General features: G+C 40.2%; 1 long non-coding RNA gene across 1 annotated transcript; it reads right to left on the bottom strand.

The window, feature by feature from the left end:
- Positions 1 to 2,140: 2,140 nt before the first annotated feature.
- On the bottom strand, positions 2,141 to 9,157 carry LOC117671462 (uncharacterized). The gene is made up of 2 exons (XR_004592894.3): positions 9,028 to 9,157; positions 2,141 to 2,786 (listed from the first exon to the last, which is right to left on the bottom strand). It is a non-coding gene; the product is annotated as an uncharacterized LOC117671462 (long non-coding RNA).
- Between the last annotated feature and the right edge of the window lie 436 nt (positions 9,158 to 9,593).

Consider the following 9,593-nt stretch of genomic DNA (forward strand, 5'->3'; position numbering starts at 1 on the left):
TCATTTTGGGCCTAAGCAGGCCTCCCTGCAGCCTCCTGGGAGCCAAAACAGGCGCGTGGGGACTCCTGGAAGGGGCAGGGCGGGGCCAGCCAGTCAGCAATTTAATCCCACCACTGGGCACTTCCCTTCCAAGACATGTTCTGATTGGTGCTTCATTAAGCTGCCCTAATATTTGGTGAATGCCCACTATTGAGAAGGATTTTATCTACTTCATGTTCTTCTTTTGCTACTTGCCCTACAATGAATGTGTGTGTGTTCTCTCAGGGTGTGTTTTTTTCTCCCAACTGTTGTAGTTGATGGCAGCCTATGAAACTTATGTTATTGTTAGCCCTTTGAGTGCCAGACAGTTCCTTTTCACAAGTACATGACTGTTCAGATCAACAAACAAATTTACTATATTTTAGTATTGAAGGCTGAATGTTGCTTCTCCCAGGGGCAATGTTACTCAAAAAAGGAGAAGGGGTATATCTTCTGATATTTTCTGATATATAGATATATATGAAAGGAATTTTGAGAGATTACACATGCAATCTTTTCTGCAGTATAATGTAGAACAGTGGTCCCCAACCTTTTTATCGCCGCGGCCCGCTGAGCGCACGCAGGGGTGGGGGCACGGCCCAGGAGCTTTTGCGCACGGCCCATTGCGCACGGCCCAGGAGCTTTTGCGCACGGCCCAGGAGCCTTTGCGCTGCAGCGTTCATGTCCCCCGGCCGCTGCGCGGCCCGGTGCCAGGTACTCCACGGCCCGGCACCGGTCCGCGGACCGGGGGTTGGGGACCACTGATGTAGAAGGCAGGAATGATACCACCTTATTGAAGAAAGCCAAAAGACACAGTGGCTTTTTGAAATTCAAGTAGTCCTGGACTTACAACAGTTCATTTAGTGACCAATCAAAGTTATAACAGCACTGAAAAAAGTGACTTATGACCATTTTTCATAGTTACCACCATTATAGCATCCCCATAATTATGTGTGCAAAGCTCAGATGCTTGGCAGCTGATCCATACTGTGTTTTCCCCAAAATAAGACCCGGCCAGAAAATAAGCCCTAGCATGGTTTTTCAGGAAGCTCGTAAAAGAGCCTACCCCAAAAATAAGCCCCAGTTAAGATCATCAGCCAGACGGATGTATTTAGTAATGCATTTCCCCCAAAAAAGGACTCCACCTGAAAATAAGCCCTAATGCGTCTTTTGGAGCAAAAATTAATGTAAGACTCTGTCTTATTTTCAGGGAAACACAGTATTTATGACTGTTCCTGTATCCCAAGTTTCAGTGGTCACCTTTTGTGACCTTCTGACAAGCAAAGTCAATGGGGAAACCAGATTCACTTAACAACTGGGCTACTAACTTATCAACTGCAGTGATTCACTTAACAACTGTGGCAAGAATGGCAGTAAAATGGACAACTCACTTCACAAATACAACAGAAATTTTGGGCTCCATTGTGATCGTAAGTCGGCTATCTGTAGGCTGCAATGGATTCAGCTTTAATTGTGCTTAGAGCAGACCCACTGAAATCAGGGAGACGAGAAAACCAATACTATTTATGTCTTATAAATTTCTATGGGTTTGCTATAAGCATAACTATCAACTCACTGGGCAAGTACCATTGTTTGGAATGTGTTGCTGTATTTGTATATGACCCCGCCCCCCCAAAAAAGGAATAAAGATCTCAAAACCCAAGATACACTTTTCTAACTACACAAAGTTATCCTTATCAGGTTCTAGTGAACTGCAGATACAGTTTGATGATTCTCCACTCCTGCCTTTCTTTATTTTTGTATGTCACTGGGCAGAAAGCAAGGGACATCTTCTTAAGTTTTATTTCAGTTTACTGAAATAAATAGCATACAATAGAGTGCCAGTTTGGTGCAGTGGTTAAGATACCAGGCTAGAAACTGGGAGACTGTGAGTTCTAGTTTTGCCTTAGATAGAAAACCAGCTTGGTGACCTTGTGCCAGTCACATTCTCATAGCCCTAGGAAACAAGCAATGACAAACCACACTTCTGAACATCTTGCAAGAAAACTGCAAGGACCTGTCCAGGCAGTTGTAGAAGTTGACACTGATGTAAAGGCCTCCTCCTCCCCCTACCCCCACAAATACATACAGTGTTGTTCAGATATAAAGCCCAGAGTTCGAATTAATTGATCAACTGAATGAATTTACTGATCATTGCAATGGTTTTGCAATGGCAAAAATCTATGTTCATTAGCCTCAAATTTGAGGGATGGTCTTATACAATGAGCTGGTCTTGTGAATCTAACAAAATTGCAACTTGTTAGATTCAACTTTGAGTACCCAGGGATCTTATTCAATAATTCTTCACCATGCAACGAATGACCAGATATTGGGTTCATGGGCACAAGGATAATTTGAGCAATTTCCCCACTTGGACATTATTAATTTTTTTTGCAAAGGAGGGGTTACCTTTTGTATGAAAAGTGGGATAATTTACTTAGTGAAGGCGAATAGCTGAATGGATGGATTGTCTTGGTTTAAGAACACAAGATTAATCTGAGATAGCATGAAAGCTTTATCTGGAAGGAATCACTTGTTGGCATCTATCTTCAAATTATCTGTTGATGTTGCAGTTACTGAATGAGGACTTTTCCTAAACAAAGAGGTTTATTTAATTGGCTTACACCACTAGGGTAATTTTTTTTTCTTCACCCAGAACAAGCCTACTCTATGCTCAAATCAGTTCATTCAGCTTCATTCCACGGTGTTTGTTACTTCTGAAATGTTGATTTGGCAGCTGAAACAACCCCCTTTTCTTACGCCATCTCCTAGAGGGGAAGAAGAGAGGGAGGGAGGAAGTTTATTACTTTTCCACAAAAGGAACATGTCTAGGCTAAATAAATCCAGCAGAAAAAGTGATTACAGGATGTTTCAGCAGCTTTAATCTCAGGGAGTTTTCATTTAAAATACAGTAACGCATGTGGAAGCAGAGAGGAAAGAGCAAGAGTAGTGATCTATGAAATTCATCTCTGTGTGTTACCTCCCCCCCTTTTTTTTTTCATTGCTGCAGCTTTCTAGATAAGCCAGTAGTTTCTGCAGTGAGTATTTTGCAAATCAGTTGAAAGGAAGCACTAATATAAAGCTTATATAAGAGTTGAGTCAATAGATCAATTTCTATTCTTGTTCAAGCAGTTCAATCTTTAAAAGAAGGCTTCATTTGGAGAATTGCAGCCAATGCAAGGATAGTTAAGGAGGTATGCATAAAATATGACTTTGCAATGTTTTATAACGCATTAAGCAGAATCTGAACAGAGCAGACTTGCTGAATTAGGCTAAGGCACATTTTAGCTTGTACTTTTGTTTCTTGCATGACCAGCTAGATGTTTCTGGAATCTCTGCCATTGTTCGTCACATGCTCTTGGGAGTCATGGGCATAATACAGAAGCTTCAAGATCAGCAGTCTGTGATGGACCTTCCCTCCATCAATTTCTCCTGTTCCTTCCCTATAAGCTTCTAAAATAATAGCCATCCATACAGCTTGTAATAATGAGTTCGAATTACACATTGTATGGAAAAGTGCTGCAAACTGTAATGCACTTTCCATGATGTTGGCTTAGGGTATTTTCCGAATTCAGCTATTGTGAACTGCAAACAAAGTTTGGATGGTTAGAGTTATGTGTGAACCCAGCCATTTGTGCCTTATCCAACAAACCATGAGTTAAGCAAATCATGCTCAGAGGGTGGCATGAATCCCAGCCAAATGAGTCATTCACCAAAGCAGCCATAACTCATTCACAATATAAGTAGGTTTGCAAGCCTATAAAACTGAAACAAGAGGGATATCAAGCAGAACCAAGCCTATGGTTGGAGGTTGGATACAGGAATAACAAATCATAGAAAAAATTCCAAAAGGGGAAATTCCAAACAGAAATTCCAACAGGGAAAAATATGTTCTTGCCTCCAGTGTATTATTCTATGGGAATCTTTGCTGTTAAAGGCATGCAGGGACAAAAGAATTAATTGCTATTGCCTGTCATAATGGAAGAAGTCATTCTGCTTGCTGATTTTTTTTTTTTTGAAGTATTCTTTTATTCATGTATGTGCAAGGTATTATGAAGCTGGCACCCTCTAAACTAACCTCAGAGCCTGAGATTAGACAAGAAAGTACTCCTTGATAGATTAATTTTAGTAGGGTTACAAGTTCCTCGTCCAGAAACTCTTGACTCTTGTGTTTCTTCTTGTTTTCCTTAATGCAGAGTCTATTATGATTCAAGAGATGACTAAACTTTTGAGCTAATCTCTGTCTGTCATCACTAAAGCTGTTGTTCCTTTATTCCTTTCTCTGACTCCTAAGAATATAACATTTAAAACATGGCCAGATGTGAGTAAATCCAGAAGCAATAATTGTTGCAAATTGCTCCGTAGGCTGATATGAGGAAAAGTGCTGAGTGATCCACATTCAAACCTAATCAAACCAAATAACCAAATCAAATCAAGTCAAATAAAAAATTGCCCTTTTCAAATTCAGAGAAGTCTTTCCTCTTTTACTTTCATCCCAGGGTCAATTTTATACCTGTTGTTCCCCTGAGACAGAGCTGAGTAACATGATGCAAAAGGCACATGTTGCAGGTTCTGTCAAAGAACTTTGGCTGGTGGGGTCCAGGAGAAGAGCCTTTTCTAACTTTTGGAATATCCTATCTCCCCCCCCCCCCAATCCTAAAGTGAGATCCTCTGACATACGTCTGACCTTCCATAAGGAACTGAAGACCTGGCTCTATTAATTGGCTTATGGTCCCAATCAAGTATCAAACTGAAGGTGGTTGATGGATTAAGAGAAAATCTCACCTTCCTGTCACCCCGTGCATATCCTGCTTCTTTCCTCCCCCCGTATTTAATTGTAATTTATTACTGTTATTAGGAATAGGATTAGGACATCATTCGACAACATTTCGGTGTGGCACCAATTATAGAGAAGATGAGAGAAGGCCGACTCTGCTGGTATGGACATGTCCAGAGAGCAGCACCTTCCACCATGGCCAAGACCAACTTCTACCAACTAGAAGTCAATGGCTGGTGACCTTGTGGGCATCCAAAACAGAGATGGCAAGACACCATCAACAAAAATATGCAAGCCGCAGACCTGCACCCTGGAGATGCAGCTGATCATGCAAAGTGGTGTTCAATGATCCAAAAAGTGGACCCTGCACCTGCGGGAATATGCTAGGAGGAAGAAGAAGATTAGGAATATTTATTGTTTGTAGTTTCATTATTTCTTAAGCTGCCCAGAGTCACCTCAAAGCGAAATGGGTAGCAAACAAATCAAATCAATCAACAAATGATCTCCTCTCCTACTGTAAAGCCAAGTCCATAGTTCCCAAGGCAAGTCCAGTTAAACAACAGAGGGACATGGTTTCCCAAAACACCTCTTCTCATTCCTAGAAGCAAAAATAGAATGTCAATGAACGTAGGAATTGCCATTTGCTATGCAGTCACTCTGATGTTTGTGCTGCCTTTTAATCACCAACAGCCCTGCACTCCTGTCTGCTGCTAGAATCCACAAAGAACATTGCAAGAGCACCTTCATCAATAACAAGTCCGTTTTCTCCTATTAGACTGGACTTGGTCATGTGGAAACTGTCTGAGAAGTTACGCCCGGCAATGTTGAGTTTGGGTTGGGACTCCACGAGTAAATGTGTGTGGATCTGATGCAGTGCCTTGGTTCAGATGGGAGCTCTTTTTCACACTTCCATTAAGTGTTTGGTTTCAGCTCATTCTACCAGTTTAAAAAAAGAAATCACCATTCATCAGGCTGCCCTAAATTTCTCCTAACTTTTTAACTTGAAGATCTTGGCTCACAGTAAGGATCAGCATTAGATGGGCCAATTGGCAGTGCCTTGTGCTGTAGCTTTGGGGGTCAGGAAAGGTCAGGAAATTCATCTTTATTTTATTGAGTTTTTGTATATTCTCTGCTACTGGTTTCTGCCTCATGTGCTATAACAACCTGGCTATTTTGCAGTTTTTTCCCCCCTCATTAGCTTAGATGAGTGACTATTACTCCTACTTAGACCCTGCTTAAAATCATAGTTGCGGAACGGATATCTGGCACGGAATGAGGACATTATTGGACAGGAGGCAAGTTCATAGCAAAAGCTAATGAACTTAATTCCTGGTTCTAGTGGAAGCTATGTGGAGAGATACCTGTGCTTTTATCTTAATTTATGCAGAGCAAATGTAAGATGTACCAAAAATGTAATTCCTAAGAAATGCTGAATAACTTCTTCAGGGCTCATCTTAACTGATATAAAGTTCTAAAAAAGAAGGGTCTGTATAATGAAATAAATGGTCAGGGAAAAAGTAGCCATTCAAATATGCTAGTCAGAAAGTTATATGCTATAAAGATGAACCTAAGAAGATAAGGAGAAACCTGATGAATCAGAGCAAATATTGTTAATCAGTTCTTACTAGCAGATGGTTTTAGGAATCCTGTGAGCAAAGCAACTGGCTTGCTCTTTTTCACCACTCACTAGCACTGAAAAAACAATATACAAGACAATTTATATAGTTATCATGGCAAACAGACATCCATAATCTTACTTTCCTGAATATGCTTAGTCGTCAATGGACATCAACCCAGAGAGATGCATAGTTTAAATGTGTTCTGTGTAAATGAATAAGTCCTTTGGTTCTAGTTCTCCTCCCATACAGTTTCATTAGATAAACCGATATGAATTGTATATAAGAATTTATACACCTATCATCAATTTTCACCTATACTAGTACTAGCCACATAGTCACTAACTTTTCCTGTCCTTATGTTGGGAGCTTAGAATGAAGGTTACTATAACCCAGCATATCTAATAATATTTTTAATTGTTTACAAATATAAAGATTAAAAAAAACTAATGTAAACTAAGAAAAATTCAAACAGGAAAAATGTGCAGAGAGAAGAAAAACGGGAAAGGAAGAAAACAATACATAAAAGGAAAAATATATAAAGAAATGACTGGCTCCTTCTTAAGGATAAGTTCGAACAATTTCAGTAACTTATCTTCCTTAATATTTCAACTAGAATCTCTACATCCCTATCTCATCTTTTTCTCTATCTACACCCACACCTATATCTTAAACAAGTAAATCAATTTCATATTTCTTTCATTTACCTTATACAGTAACTTACCATTTTCTATTCCAACAATGTGTGGCAGCAGCCAAAAAAGCCAATGCAATCCTAGGTTGCATTAACACAACAGCTGGCATTAAGACCAGCTGCCTGCAATTACTGCAGGGTTCGAATCTCGCCAAGGCTCAAGGTTGACTCAGCCTTCCATCCTTTCTAAGGTAGGTGAAATGAGGACCCAGTTTGTGGGGGCAATAAGCTGACTTTGTATAAATATACAAAAGGATGAAGGCTATTGCTGAGCACATTGTAAGCCGCCCTGAGTCTTCGGAGAAGGGCGGCATATAAATCAAATTAAATAAATAAATAAATAAATAAATAAATAAATAAATAAACAGGCATAAAATCAAGATTGCATGAAATATTAGTACCGCTTTGTAAAGTCTTAGTAAGACCACACTTATCCTGTTTTGGTCACCAAGTTATAAAAAAAAATGTTGAGTGCAGAAAAGAGTAACAATGATTAAGGTGCTGGAGGCTAAAACATACAAACAATGGTTATAGGAATTGGGTTTGTCTACTCTAATGAAAAGAAGGAGTAGGGTGACATGATTGCAGTGCTCCCATATTTGAGGGTCTGCCACAAAGAAGAGTGGGTAATCTATTTTCTAAAGCACCTGAAGGCAAGACAAGAAGCAATGGATGGAAACTAATCAAGGAGACAAGTAACCTAGAAATGTCCTGACAGTGAGAACAAGTAACCAGTGGAATGTCTTGCCTTCAGAAGTTGTGGATGCTTATCACTGGAGGTTTTTAAGAAGAGACTGGACAGCCACTTGTCTGGAATGGTATAGGACAGTGATGGCTAACCTTTTGCCATTGCGTGCCAGGAGCGTGGGGTGGAGGGGGGGTCACGCACATGTGTGCCACACCCATAATTCTATGCGCCCAGCCACCACGCATGCGTGCACAACCCCCCCAGTCCCCCCTGCTCCTGACATACGATGGCATGTGGTATGCCTGTTTTTCTCTCTCCCCAGGCTCCAGAGCCTTTCTAGGAGCTTGGGGAGGGCGAAAACGGCCTTCCCCACCCTCCGGAGGCCCTCTGGAGGCAGGAAACAGCCTGTTTCCCTACTTCTGGTGGGCCCAGAAGGCCCGAAAACCAGTTGGACTGTGCGCACATGCGCTCCAGAACTGAGCTACACATGCCACCTGTGGCATGCATGCCATAGGTTTGCCATCACGGGTATAGGATCTCCTGCTTGAGCAGGGGGTTGGACTAGAAGACCTCTAAGATCTCTTCCAACTCTGGTATTATTCTGCTCTTGTACTCTTATTCTGCTAAAAATACAAAACCATTCTTTTCTTCCCACATCTTAACAGATCACATCATATCTATAAACAATTGTAAAGCCTCATGATTCATAGTTAATCAGAAAAGATTCTATTAAGAGTTACCAGAAACAACATATTGAAATTTAATCCCATCAAATAATGTTTCATAAATTAATTTCTATTTCTTATTATTTTCTCCTCATCTCCTCTCAGAAACTGTTTCACAAGTTTAACACTTTTCTTAAATTCAAATACTTCATCTATTGCTTTCTCTGAAAATACAACAAAATAATACCTTCTGCCCATATCTTTTCAACCTTCATCATTCAGCCCTGATGACATTAAAACATTAAAAAAACATTAAAGCTGCTAGAAAAAAACACCTTAGCCAAATAAGCCAACTTCATAATTTTTTTTAACTTTTGCATTTAAAAGTCTTGATGTTGATTCCTTTAGTGCCCTATAAGATTATTATTTTTTCATTCTCTCTCTATCTTTTCTCAGAAAATCCTTCATAGGTATAACAGAGCTCTTTTGTTAGTCTAAAAAAGAAAGTTATCTAAATTATACTTCTGAGTAGAAATCCACATATCCAAGTCACTCTTCTGATTTACTACCTGTGTGTCCCTTTTAAATGGCTCAGCAGTTAAAGATGCTGAGTTTATCAGCTGGAAAGCTGGCAGTCCGGGTTTGAAACCCAAGCACCGCGCAATGGGGTGAGCTCCTGTTCCTGCAAAATCCCCATTTCCTCCCAATCAGCTGAGACTCGGGAGGCAGATAATAGATGGGGGCGGGGCCAGTCAGAGGTGGCATTTACTGGTTCTCCGAACTACTCAAAATTTCCACTACCGGTTCTCCAGAACTGGTCAGAACCTGCTGAAACCCACCTCTGGGTTACATGACCACGGAAAATGACTTTGGACAATGCTGGCTTCCTCAGTCAAGAAATGAGATAAGCACCACATCCTAGAGTCAGACACAACTGGACAGGGAAACTTTACCTTTAAAATATCAACTGGTTTCATTTGTAAATCCTGTAAAGCATCTTTGTCAATATCATTGTATCCTGTCCATTTTAAATCCATACTCAAAATAACCTGATTCTCTATTGTATCCTCTTCTATCTTCTCTTTTAAACCCACTTTTATAGTAAATGAAAACTTCATATTACATTACATTATAC

Source organism: Pantherophis guttatus, chromosome 1 (assembly GCF_059756535.1).
Source record: "Pantherophis guttatus breed Tessera chromosome 1, ASM5975653v1, whole genome shotgun sequence".
Lineage (NCBI taxonomy): Eukaryota > Metazoa > Chordata > Lepidosauria > Squamata > Colubridae > Pantherophis > Pantherophis guttatus.